Source organism: Pelophylax lessonae (assembly GCF_965119305.1).
Source record: "Pelophylax lessonae genome assembly, chromosome: 4".
In the NCBI taxonomy this organism is placed as follows: Eukaryota; Metazoa; Chordata; class Amphibia; order Anura; family Ranidae; genus Pelophylax; species Pelophylax lessonae.
The window spans coordinates 541,170,383-541,184,796 of record NC_138771.1 but is presented as its reverse complement, the minus strand read 5'-3'; positions in this window follow the sequence as shown (position 1 = coordinate 541,184,796).

Sequence of the window (14,414 nt, the reverse complement as noted above, 5' to 3'; positions counted from 1 at the left end):
GATGATGGCGGTCCCCACACTACTTGGGCTGCCGCACGACCTTTAGCTGACCACTGGCTCCACTGAAATCCCCTAATACAGAAACCACAACAGCCGGAGAATTACTCCCATCTGGATCTTCCTCACCTACATTCCAAAGATCGGTAAAGCCTAAGCTAAGAAGGGAATATGTGGAGGAAAGGGAAGATGGCATGCTTACTGAGGTAAGCTCACCACATACTGTTTCTCAGCCTATGTAGATTGCTTCCTACCCCCCAAGTGGACAACCCATGTCCAACAGAATGCTAAAGAACATGCTTCTATCGCTCAGAGCATCTTTACATATGGACATTCTAGCCTGTGTACAACAGTCACAGTTGGAAATACAAGAGCTTAGTGACGGGGCATATCATGTAGAGCGCTCTATGTGTGATTTCACCACTAATTATAACACCTTGGTGGGCGTGCATATCACTCAATTCAGAAAAATTACATGGATCAAAGAGAAGTTAGTGGACCTTGAATATGGGTCTCAGGGAAATAGCCTAAAAATTAGGGGTATACCCAAATCAGTACAATCCTTCCAATTGCCTCATTTTGTGTATGATCTTTTCTCAGTGGTGATCCCATTCTTTGCATCTGCAGACTTAACAATTTATAGAATCTACCAATAGAATCTACCGTGTGCCAAAATCATCTTTTTTACCTGAGGAGGTCCCCAATAGGGATGATCGAACTTTTCAAAAGTTTGGTTCGGCCAGAACATCCGAACTTCCCGAAAGTTCGGCTCGGATTTCAGAACCCCATTGAAATTGTAAAGGTTAAGGAACCTCAATCAGGTTCAAAATAGATTTCTTGCTGCTGGATCTGATTAAATAGGTAATTAGAGTGCATGCACGTGGATATCATAGACTGACACATTGTTCAGGTAAATGATACTACTTTTATTTCTAATGGACAGTATATTATATAGTTAGTAGGCGGTGTCATATGTTAGTACGTCATAAGCATAATATTAGCATAATACTGATTATTTGCAGCTTTCTGATTAGTCAGGTCCGTTATAAGGTGATCCCTTTCGAGTTCATGAATGTTATCTTCTTTTGAAGGCACTGTGCCAAGGCTCCATCTTTCTTTTCACGTTCCATCTCGGTGGGCGGGGTGGGAGGTATCTAGTAACGGCCATTTTGAGTAAGGACGACAGAGGAAAAATATATATACATGTAGAGAAGAATACACATAGAAAAATAGACATTTTGCTTAATTCACAAGTGTTCATCACATTCCTTCACAAGCCCCCCTAAAATAGCTATTTTTCTTCTGTCCCTCATACTAAAGTGTCTACTCACCTGGCCCAAACTCCTCCGGAACTTTTTTTAGGGCTGTACATAGAGAAGAGCAGTAACTAGTTCACTACCCCCCTCGATACAGCCTGGAGAAGGCAGTCAGGTGCTATCTATCCCTACAACCCTATAGAACTGTGAAATTATGAACAGGGATTGACTGTAGAGGGGTGAAGGGTTTGTCCTCTTCCATCATAAGGCGGTCTTCTTCCTCTTCTTGGTGGAGAAATGTAGGTGTGCTATTGTCTACAGCTTTACTCATTAGCTTCTTTATAAATGTTAGAATACAGCATACAATCAGGGCTAAAAGACCTAGGATTATCAGTACTGTTACTCCTATCTGGGTGAGCGCCTTCTGCCACCCACTCATCCAGCTAAAATATTGATCCCAAGGGTCTGTAATACCTGAGTTCTTCTTCAACTCAAATGACAGATCTTCCAATTTCTTGATAGCTAGAGTAACCTTACCATTTGGACCAGTGTTGTCAGGAAGGTTATTATGGGGAGCAAAGACTCAAAACCAGCTTTTACCTGATCCCTAGCTTGGAATTCATCTGGGACCCCCCTTGGGACCCCTATGGCATCTATGTACACATGAGGATCAAAGCTTCCAGAGGGAGTTGCTTGCTTCCTCCTGTGGTTGGGTGCTGAGTCAGTGTATTTATCAGGGGTATTATACTACAAAGATCAAAAAAAAATATAAATAAATAAACGTAACCACTTATGTGCAGGATGAATTGTACCAAAATGTAGCGACGCCATTTGTCTTAGCGATGGCCGCCCGTTTGAGTACCTGTTTTGGTGATAATCACCTGCTGAGCTTTTATCAAACTTATAAGAAAAAAAAGGATATACAGCACAATCATTGTGCTGCCAGCAGGATCTTGTCTTCAGGAGATTGGGCTTTCTTGCAGTGAAAGGCGTGTATCCAGGTGCTTCGTATCGGGGATCAAGTGAATTTTTCCTTGTGTATTTCTTCACTAACACCCAATCTCCTGGCTGAAGACTGTGGGTTCCCGAGTCTGTTTCTGGATCTGGAATGGAGGAAAATACTCGAGAATGGATATTAGTTAAGGCTTTAGACAAATATGTAACATAACAAGTTAACATCAGATTGTAACTGCGACTGCTGTGGGGAGTAACAGCCAAGTCTGGGGGCTGAACCAAACAAAATGGGTGTGTCTGACACTGAACAGGGCAATAGGCAAACTGTCTGGTCAACTCATGTTAGTCTCTTGGGCCATCTTTAACATCCTGTTCTTTAGAATCCCATTCATCCTTTCTACCTTCCCACTACTTTGAGGGTGGTATGGGGTGCGTAAAACCAACTGAACTCCCAGTGCTGCCCAAATCTCTTTTTGTTAGGGTTGCTGTTAAAGCTGGGCCCTGATCGCTCTCTATCACCTCTTGGACCCCAAATCTACGTACTATCTCACTAAGTCGTTTTTTCTTTTTTTAGCCGTGGTTCTAGCTGTCATGTTTGTGACTGCGTAGGCTCCTGGCCAGCCCGAGAACATGTCCACCACCACTAGGGCGTATTCTTATCAGCCGCTTTTTGGCATCTGTATGTGATCAATGTGTATCCTCTTGGATGGATATAAGGGTTTTTTCAAATGTTTCTGCGGTGTCTTTTCTGTCCTCACCGTCTTTCGTATTCTTCTCCTTTGTCGATCCATTCCAGCTTTTCACCTGTGTAGGCTGCCTTTGCATAGAGGCTAGGTATAGTCTGTCAGATGGCACATGCACTGCCAAAGGCATCTGCACTGAGGATTCACTCTGCTCTTCAGCCGATTCGGACGTTTTTCGTTGGTTTGGCCGCTTTATCCGCCAAGTGGTTTTCCCTGGCTTCTTGAGAATTCAGCTTGCCATGTGTTTTAACCTTCAAGACAGCCACTTTTTCCAGTAGGAGTAGTGCATCCATTAAATCCTTGATGGCAGGACCATGTTTCACCGATGTTCCGGCCGCTGTCAGGAACCTTCTAGCTCTCCGGATGATACCAAAATCATCTGCTTGTAGGCTTTCAAATTCAGAAGTCACAGCATAACCTGTGTGGTACTTGCCTCCTTCATCTGCATATCTAGAGCCATCCACAAAAAGTGTGTAGTCAGGGTTTTCCAGAGGAATTTCACTCACTGTAGGGAGATATGGTCAGGGTTTTCCAAGCGCAGCATTTCAAAGCAGTCATGTGGAGTGTCATAGGGATCTCCTTCTTCACCTTCTCCTTCTCCCCCCTCGAAAAACGGCAGAAGGGTGGCCGGGTTGAGAGTGAGACACCTTCGGAGGGTCATGTTGTCAGGAAGTAGGAGGGAGACTTGCAGCCATAGATGTCTGGCCGGGGACAGGTGTCGGAGTTGCACCTGATTTAAGAGGGCAGCAATGTCATGCGGTGCCAGAAGAAGCAGGGGGTGTGCTAAGACAAGGTCTGAAGTTTTGTCTAGGAGTGCTTGGGCAGCAAAGACAGCCCTTAGACAGGAATGACCACCTCTAGCCACGGGGTCTAGGCGGCAAGAGTAGTAACCAATGGGTCTAGTCCGTCCTCCATGTTCCTGAGCCAGGACCCCTGTGGCGTGGCCATTCTTCTCCGACACAAACAGTTTGAAGAGTTTCTCATAATCTGTAAGGCCCAAAGCAGGAGCTGTGGATATTGCTTGCTTCAGCAGAATAAAATTGTCCAGGGCCTCGTTTGACAGGGTAAATGGCACGAACTCGAGAGCATCATAGAGTGGTTGCATGAGGAAGGATGCATCAGGGATCCACGCCCTGCAGTAAGATATGTCTTGTGCCTTTAGAAATGCAGTGGCCTAAAAAGGTGACAGTCTTGGAACACCACTGTATTTTCTCTTTGGAGGCCTTACAGCCTTGTTCTGCAGGTAGCATAGAAGACTTTCTGAAGTTTCTTCAGCAGCGGGGTAGTCATCTGCATAGAGGAGAAGAGTCACTGTAGGTTGTTCCTGTTGCCAGGTATCAGGAACAGAGGTTATGGCTTTGGCAAATTGGCTTGGAAATCTTGGACCATTCTGTATTTCTCTGGTTCACCTTTTGGGATCCGTTTCTTCACTGAGAACAAAGGTGTGTTGCATTCAGAAGTACAGGGTAGCAAAGCACCATTAGACACAAGGGTCTCAACCTGTTTTGAGATAGCTTTGGATTGAGCTAGCTTCAACGGGTCCAGTCTCTCTGGAGGCGTGATTTTCTAGGTAGGAGTGCCCCAGGTTTTAGTTGCACCATGACTGGCGGTACTTTAAAGTGATCGATGTCTTCCGGTTCAGTGGACCATAGGCATGCAGGGATCCTGTCAAGTACTTCCTGTGGGATTGAACTTTGTGTTGTCGCTTCATGGAGTGTCAACATGAGCGGTAGAGAACATAAGGCAGATGAGTCTTCTAAGGATAGGGGAGCATGTAGCTTCACTCCTCCTTCTGGTGTGAAAATGATTGAGGCCTGTAGTCTGGACAGTACATCAGCTCCTAGCAGATTTAAGGGGCATGTAGAAGACACTACAAATCTGGCAAGCAAGTCAGGAAATGTCCCCACTTGGAGTGGCTCAGTAAGGGGACTGGAGCGGGGCACCCCATCCACACCCACGCAGGAAACATCAATATTGGAAAGGAAAGTATGAGCAGGTAGGTCCTCAACCCTCAACACACTTCTGGCAGCACCCGTGTCAATGAGGAAGGTGGTAAGTTGTCCCTGTATAGGTAACGTGACCTTTGCAAGGGGTCCCCCAGTCCCCATTTGAGGACATTTGCATAAGGGGTGACACGGGTTTGCCCATTTCCTAGCGGGATTTGGGGCGTGATGGTTGTCACTGTTGTAGTTGTTGTCCATCAAGGGGATCCTTGTCTTGCCTGAAGCGTCTTGATGCTTTACATTCTCTTTTGAAGTGTCCTTGCTTCCCACATTTAAAACAGATGATCTTGTCCCTGTAACTAGGCAGTGGTGGTGGTCGAGTGTAGGCATGATCATCATCACGGGCCACCATGAGGGGAGTTGGCTTCTTCCCTTTCTGGTTTTCTATACCTCTGGCAACCAACAGTAGATCGGACATCTTCATAGAGCGGTATTCAGGGCGGGCTACCATCAGACCTTTTCTGACATCTTCTCTGAGCCCTGAGACAAAAGCAGTGGATAGCATATGTGTATGTGCCTTTTCATAATGAGAAAAGCCCAGATCATCAAAGGCCTGTGTGAGTCTGGCATGGTACTTCTCCCCAGATTCCCCTTTATCTTGGACTATATCTTGAATTGTGGTAGTCTGATCCGCCAATTTCTCCTTCGCTCAGTCGTGGAGTTGGGTGCAGAACTCCACACCTGAGGAATAGGAAGTGTCACTTGCCAGGCAGTCCTCTTTGAAGGCCGCCTGCATGACCGGCCAAAAGACATGGCCTGCTTTAATTTGGCAGAGGCTGATCAAGTCTTTCCAGGCAGCTGAATAAGTTTGTTGTATTTGCACTATCCTGCGATAGAAGGGCATTGGTTGTTTTTCTGGATCAGGCAGACTTGTCACCAAGGTCGCTGCTTGTGATGGGGTAAAAGCGACATACTTCATTGGTGCCCCTTCTGGTAACCGGGACTGGTGTTGGGGTGAGAGTAGACGAAACCCTCGGAATTGTGAGTCCGGGGCTGGATTGGGGGTTAAATCAGCGGGTGCTCTTGTTGCCTGTGGTTGGTCGTCCCAGTCGGATGTGTCTTCATCGCTAGTATATTGGACCTGTAATCCAGGGAGGATGGGAGTGTGGTAGGAACCATCCTGGTTTAAAACAGGAAGAATTGGATATAGGCCTTTGTTAGGCCTTCCTGGTATACCAAGATGGCCGTCTACAGGAACTGTACTGGGTGGGGCAGGAAGTGAAGACATGACTGCACCAAGATGGCCGTCTGCAGGAACTGTACCTGTGGGTTGCGTTTGAGTAGGAGTGGTGTGAAGATAATGGGCGGCAGGTGGAGAGTAAGGACCCTCCCCTTTATTTCTCCAGACGCCATTATAGGGCGGGGGCTTATTGTCTTTACGATCTACTTTATGATATACATACATCATAAAGTTTCCAACCTTGATTGTCTCTTCAAGCCATCCTATAGAATTCAAAGCTTTTGCGGTTTTATACCAGGCTGTTGGCACGGTCAACAAGCCCTTATCACACAAAATTCCTTTGTAATCCCTGATTAGTACACGCCAATTCTGGTTGAAGCCTTTCCACGGGATCTTCTAATTTGCAGACTTTTGCAATCTTGGATAAATGTTTAACAGCCTCACTCCCTTCCCTACGCTTCACAATATCATATGCAAACATTCCCTTCTCCGGCTTGCTAATATGCTGACCCATATTCCTCTCCCCCCCTCTCTGGGCCACCCAGCTCAAATGCAAGGTCTCTTACTCTTTTCTGTTCTTCTGCCGCTGTCTCAGCTGACGGCCAGAGGGGGCAGTACTGGCAACTAAACGCTTAAATTGATGAAATAGTTTTGGCTGTGTGCCAATTTTCAAAATTCAGACCAGGGGTTACCAGAGCTGATCAGAGGTTCCCCTCCTGGAATAGAGGATGCCCCCTAAATATCTCTCAAATATTATAAGCAGATATAGAGTTAATCTAATTTGAAACTTTTGGCTCAGTGCCAATAGGGTTCAATGGTCACACTAATTGCGGTAACCCTTTCTGTCCAAAAATAAATTCTATAACTATTTCAGGAACAAAAAATATTCACAGTTGAACCCCCCCCCCCCTTGGTAAGTAGCCAATTTTCAAAATTTTGTCCCAGAGCTTCCTTTTACATAGGGACCCATTTGCAAAATGTAAGTTCTCATTATCTCTAATTCCATAAAAAAAAAAAAAAATTGCCTCAAAACATCCAGCCAACTACGGCAAACTGTGTTTCCCAAAAGTAATAATTGCATATATTTTGGAATACTGAGACTTATTGTCCTCCAAACTCCGCTTAAGGAGTGACCCCCTCCTTCTTTCTCACGAGGAGAAAAAGATATGCCAGCTGCGTGCGGGGGAGTTTACCAGCTAACAGTGCTAGTCTCAGAGAGAGAGAAAAAAAAAACTGTCAGGGACGCACAGAAGAGAAGGAGGGGGGTTGAACTGAAAAAAAGACAAACTCAAAACGTAACCCCTTCCTCTCTCTGTCTCTCTCTCTCTGTTGCCCATAGCAACCTCAAACCTGACTGGATTTATCTGTGTAACAATGTACATTTCATTTCACAACACACACAGAACAAAACATAACTCCTGTCGTCTCTCTCTTGTCATGTGACCTCAACAACTGAGCTTAACCCTCAGGAGATCCTTCGAATCAGTCAACCTCCTGAGTTTCCCATCCCGTAGGACGTATGTTGTAAGGTCCATCTTTTCAAGGGCAGAAAGCTCACTTGAATCCAAGGCACGCTTACAACTATTGTATCAGCCTATTGAGACACAGTTCAAGCAAAACGACAGACACTGAAGACATTACTCCTGCCTCCCCTAGTGTCGGGCATCCACCTGCAGCCGGGCTTTCCCCTCAGAGGATCCTTCAAATCAGTCAATCCCCTAAGTTACCCGTCCCGTAGGACGTACGTTGCAAATATCCGTCTTATTCAAGGGCAAAACAGCTCACTTGAATCCAAGGGCAAAACAGCTCACTTGGTGACACACAAAGGCAACCTTCCAGCCTGCAGAGACACACTTCACTCAGGATGGCAGACACTGAACAAACAATATACAGCCAGCAGAAATCTTACGTCGGGTCAATAAAAACAGCCCCAGGTGAGGATTACCCACCTTTTGAAACGTCTTTCGAAAAGCACCTGAGATTTGCGATTAAGATAAGACAGAAACAAGTCGTACAGTGGTAAGGTAAAAGTACCTACCGTACTCTCAGGGGTGCACAAGTCCCTCTTGGTCTGTCTCATCCAGTCGCCAAACCTCCTACGCGGCTTTTCGGCAGACGAACACCTGAAGCCCCACGTTGGGCGCCATTTGTAAAGGTTAAGGAACCTCAATCAGGTTCAAAATAGATTTCTTGCTGCTGGATCTGATTAAATAGGTAATTAGAGTGCATGCACGTGGATATCATAGACTAACACATTGTTCAGGTAAATGATACTACTTTTATTTCTAATGGACAGTATATTATATAGTTAGTAGGCGGTGTCATATGTTAGTATGTCATAAGCATAATATTAGCATAATACTGATTATTTGCAGCTTTCTGATTAGTCAGGTCCGTTATAAGGTGGTCCCAAGGCTCCATCTTTCTTTTCACGTTCCATCTCGGTGGGCGGGGTGGGAGGTATCTAGTAACGGCCATTTTGAGTAAAGACAACAGAGGAAAAATATATATACATGTAGAGAAAAATACACATAGAAAAATAGACATTTTGCTTAATTCACAAGTGTTCATCACATTCCTTCACAAAATCAATGGGACCCGAACTTCGGTAATCAAAAAACACCATTTTGAAGCCCTAAAACCCAATAAATGCCCCTAAAAAGTGCCTAGGGTTCTGGGTCATGCCCCAGGGACTATTAATCACACAAAAAAAGTTATTAAAAATTGTCATTATTGAAAAAATTAAAAAAAAAAAAAAAATTAAAAAAAAAAAAATTCTTTGGATTTAGTGTCTGGGGGGTCTAAAAAGTGTACCTGTGAAGTTTCAGCTCTGTAGCATGTCCAGAACCAGAAAAAAAAGATGTTTGTATTAGGTCACTTATAGAATAGGGATATGGCTCCGCTATTTTCACACCTTGCCGGTTTAGTAGCAAGCGTTTTTTTGGGCATTTTTTGGGGGACTTTGGAGGCAGGCAAAACATCTGAACTTCTGTGTAGGGGTATATATACATACATACACCCATGTCTGTATATATACACATACACATATATAGGTGTGAAAATAGCAGAAATCTATGCTTGCGCTAATTAACACCAATATAGCTTCTCTCCTATAACACCTATATTTGTGTATGTGTATAAATACATATAAGTTTGTGTGTATATATATAACCATATACAGAAGTTCAGATGTTTTGCCTGCCTCCAAAGACCCCAAAAAATGCCCAAAAAAAAAGCCTGCAAGAACACACCTGGGCATTTTTTTTTTTTGGCGCAGGCATTTTTTTGGGCATTTTTTGGGCGTCTTTGGAGGCAGGCAAAACATCTGAACTTCTGTATAGGGTTGTATACACACACACACTTATATGTATTTTTACACATATATAGGTGTGATAGGAGTGGAGACATATCGGTGTTCATTATTTCTTTAGCGCAAGCATAGTGTTCTGCTACTTTCACACCTATATATGTGTATGTGTATATATTCAGACATGGGTGTATGTATATATACCCCTACACAGAAGTTCAGATGTTATGCCTGCCTCCAAAGACGCCCAAAAAATGCCAGCTAAAAAAACGCCCAGGTGTGTTTTTGCAGCTGGCGGTTTTTTTTTGGGCATTTTTTGGGGTCTTTGGAGGCAGGCAAAACATCTGAACTTCTGTATAGGGGTATATATATACACACACACACTTGTATGTATTTATACACATACACACATGTATAGGTGTTATAGGAGTGGAGACATATGCCTGTTAATTATTTAATTAGCGCAAGCAAATGTTTCTGCTACTTTCACACCTATATATGTGTATGTGTATATATACAGACATGGGTGTATGTATATATACCCCTACACAGATGTTCAGATGTCATGCCTGACTCCAAACATCTCCTCAAAAAAGCCCAAAAAACACCTGCAGCAAAAAGCATGCTCACAGGCGAGAAGCCATATCAGTGCTCTGAAAGTGACCTAAGAGAAACAATCTTTTCTCTATAGCGGTCACCCTGATATGGAAGGGTTTTTTCACCCTGCCATAGCAGTCAGAGTCAGTTAACCCTACACTACACTACGGTCCCCTTACACTTAACACTTTCCCTACAGAAACTAAATTATTAAAGCTAACTATAGTGGAAAATAGCACCCTAACTACACTAGATATGCCTTTCCTCACATTAAAAATTGCTAAATGACACTTTGTAGCAGAAGTAACAGAACTGCTTCCACTCTCTTCCATGTCCCTGTATAACAATGCTAGGAATTTGGCGGGGGCTATCTTATATACTGGGGGGCGTATTCACTAATGATTGGCCTATGGACTCCCTAGTCACTCCAATCACATTCCTAGCATTCTCCTGCCCCCTCAATTGGCTTTTACTGATGATTCTGGTCCAATCACGGGCTTTTAAAGCCCATTTCCTGTCCTATTGCATTTTGGTCGGTTCTGGTTGCCGAATTCCGAACTTTTTCAGCAAAAAGTTCGGAATTCGGTCGAACCTCGTACAGCCAATGTTCGGGTCGAACCGATGGTCGACCCGAACCGTTCGATCATCCCTAGTCCCCAGGGACATTATTCTAGGATCCATTTTTTTTCCAGTAAAAGATCAACTTCCAGCAGCCTTTCAGCACCCAGATCAGCTACCTGTGCAAGCCACAAAATTTCAACTTTTCCAATTCCAACTTCTTTCCCAATTTACTATTCAAAGGTGTAAAATTGTATCTCATTTACAAAAGCTTTGAGAAATCATAATATTCCCTACAAGTGGAAATACCCAGCAAACTGATAGTAACCCATGTTGGCGCTACCTCTTATGTGACATCTCTGGAAGAAGGGCTTACTCTTTTACAGAAATGGGACATAATCCCGGATCCACCTTTCTCTGAGCAGCGCCCTTCTTTAAGTGCCTAATCCAACCCTGTACTGGTGGAATGTTTGTACAAGACACAACACATAATCCGCTTATAGCAGGCTCTACCTCTGCAACGCACCCACAAGTATTTTTCCCCTTTACCTTTTTCTCTTTCAATTCCCCTTTTCACCCCATTTATGTTTGGCAGTGAAATCTGCCTGAAGACCTTCTTTAAGATATGAAGGCTTTGCCTTTTACATTGTTTTTCATATCATGTTATTTTTTTCTGTTGCTGTTCTGAATTTTTTTGGTTCCGCTGCCTAGCTTGTCAGCTTAGTGATCCTCTATGGACTGGTCACTTTTTTTGCACCTCACCATGTTTTCAAATTTTATTTGACAACACTAACATTTATAGATCTCAAGTTGTTCTCAATACAAATGCCGTTGACCCACTTACCACCTGTTACACTTTGTTAAAGCTCTGGGCGAACCTTATGCAACTCAACCTTATGCATTCACACAATAGGACGTACAGTAAGTTTATTTTCTTTAAAGTCAAAGGCCTTAACCATCCAGGCCGAATGCCATTCCATGAGGAAAGAAGCATACAAACATGTATTTTTTTGTTGATAAATGGCTTCTACAGCAGACCTTGTCCTCCTTCATCCATGACATTACGTGGTCTGATCACACGGCAATCTCTTTGGTGGTGGAAGAGAAAGATGCCTGTTCCCAGATATATGTTTGGCGATATAACAATGCAAATATTCAAAACCCCTCCAACCAATAAAGCCTCTCATGACATCTCCATTTGTGGGCATTTTCCCTTATGGAATGCCCACAAAGCCTTTATACGTGGGATCATATTACAAATGGGTGTTAGATTTAAATGACAGTTCAATAGTAAGCCTACAGAACTACTGAAATTCATTCATGATCTTAAGTCTGACAATGAACAGTCCCCCTTGGAATTCATCTCAGCCTCCCTTCTCAATTTGGTTTATGATCTCCGATCGCTATTATGATGACAACATGAGGACTATTTAAGACGTCTTCGACTCCAGTACTATGCTAACAATAATAAAGCCCATAAATGCGGGAGGTGGGGATTAGGTAGAGAGGCCTAGTAATCCCAAGATCTACTTTAGAGAAAGATCTCTTGGATTATTTAGATATGGGAAGCCTCCACCTCTCATGATGCCTCTCGCTTCACCTTTGGGGAATAATATATATTTGGGGAATGATATATATGGTTGTTATGATAAGGTCCTAGGATATATATCTTCTATATACCTTCTATATACAGTATCTCACAAAAGTGAGTACACCCCTCACATTTTTGTAAATATTTTTATGTAAAGTAATGAGTGTAGAGCTTGTATAACAGTGTAAATTTGCTGTCCCCTCAAAAAAACTCAACACACAGCCATTATTGTCTAAACCCCTGACAACAAAAGCGGGTACACCCTTAAGTGAATTTGTCCAAATTGGGCCCAAAGTGTCAATATTTTTTGTGGCCACAATTATTTTCCAGCACTGCATTAACCCTCTTGGACATTGAGTTCACCAGAGCTTCACAGTTTGCCACTGGAGTCCTCTTTCACTCCTCCATGACAACATCACAGAGATGGTGGATTTCAGAGACCTTGCACTCCTCTACCTTCTGTTTGAGGATGCCCCACAGAGGCTCAATAGGGTTTAGGTCTGGAGACATCCTTGGCCAGTCCATCACCTTTACCCTCAGCTTCTTTATCAAGGCAGTGGTCATCTTGAAGGTGTGTTTGGAGTTGTTATCAAGTTGTATAATGCCCTGCGGCCCAGTCTCCAAAGGAAGGGGATCATACTCTGCTTCAGTATGTCACAGTACATGTTGGCATTCATGGTTCCCTCAATGAACTGTAGCTCCGCAGTGCTGGCAGCACTCATGCAGCCCCAGATCATGACATTCCCACCTCCATGCTTGACTGCAGGCAAGACACACATGTCTTTGTATTCCTCACCTGGTTGCTGCCACACATGCTTGACATCATCTGAACCAAATAAGTTTATCTTGGTGTCTTTAGACCACAGGACATGGTTCCAGTAATCCATGTCCTTAGTCTGCTGGTCTTCAGCAAACAGTTTGCAGGCTTTCTTGCATTATGTTTAGAAGAGGCTTCCTTCTGGGACAACAGCCATGCAGACCAATTTGATGCAGTGTGCAGCGTATGGTCTGAGCACTAACAGGCTGACCCCCACCCCTTCAACCTCTGCAGCAATGCTGGTAGCAGTCATATGTCTATTTCCCAAAGACAACCTCTGGATATGACGCTGAGCATGTGCACTCAACTTCTTTGGTCAACCATGGCGTGGTCTGTTCTGAGTGGAACCTGTCCTTTTAAACCACTGTATGGTCTTGGCCACTGTGCTGCAGCTCACTTTCAGGGTCTTGGCAATCTTCTTATTGCATAGGTATCTTTATGTAGAGCAACAATTCGTTTTTTCAGATCTTTAGAGAGTTCTTTGCCATGAGGAGCCATGCTGAACTTGCAGTGACCAGTATGAGAGAGTGAGAGTGATAACACCAAATTTAACACACCTGCTCCCCATTCACACCTGAGACCTTGTAGCACTAACAAGTCACATGACACAGAGGAGGGAATATGGCTAATTGGACCCAATTTGGACATTTTGACTTAGGGGTGTATTTACTTTTGTTGCCAGCGGTTTAGACATTATTGACTGTGTGTTGAGTTATTTTGAGGGGACATCAAATTTACACTGTTATACAAGCTGTACACTCACTACTTTACATTATAGCAAAGTGTCATTTCTTCAGTGTTGTCACATAAAAAGATATAATCAAATATTTGAAAAAATGTCAGGGGTGTACTCACTTTTGTGAGATAATGTATGTTTGTAAGAGTATCTATGTTGCGTTGTGCACGAGATCTATATGTTCTTTTTATTTTTTATTAATGTTGTCTTGGTTTTTATTGTGTTGTTTTGTATTTGTAACCTTTTAAAAAAAATTAATAAAAATAATTTTTAAACACAAATGTATCCAAACCTTATTGAGGGGCTATTGAGAGGATGGTCATGTACCCACCTGACCAACTAATGCAGGAAAGTCCTTACTAATTGTTTTTCACACAAACTGACTAAATACTACAGGAATGTCCTTCCTTACTATGACTTGACCAAGCCCACTACCTTAAAAAGTAATATTACCTTCCGGTGGTTATGATTTGGTCATTATTACCAATTATTGATGTATACAGTATATCACAGCCAAAACTGGACTAAAGTAGTCTCTCACCAGGGATGCTACATTCACCTGTCTGGTTTAATCATCTGCAAAGCTGTTGGAAATGTGCAGGACCCCTTGGAGAAAGGTATTTAGAGCTAAGGTTCTTGTTACATTTTTCCAATATTACATTTGTTATAACTATG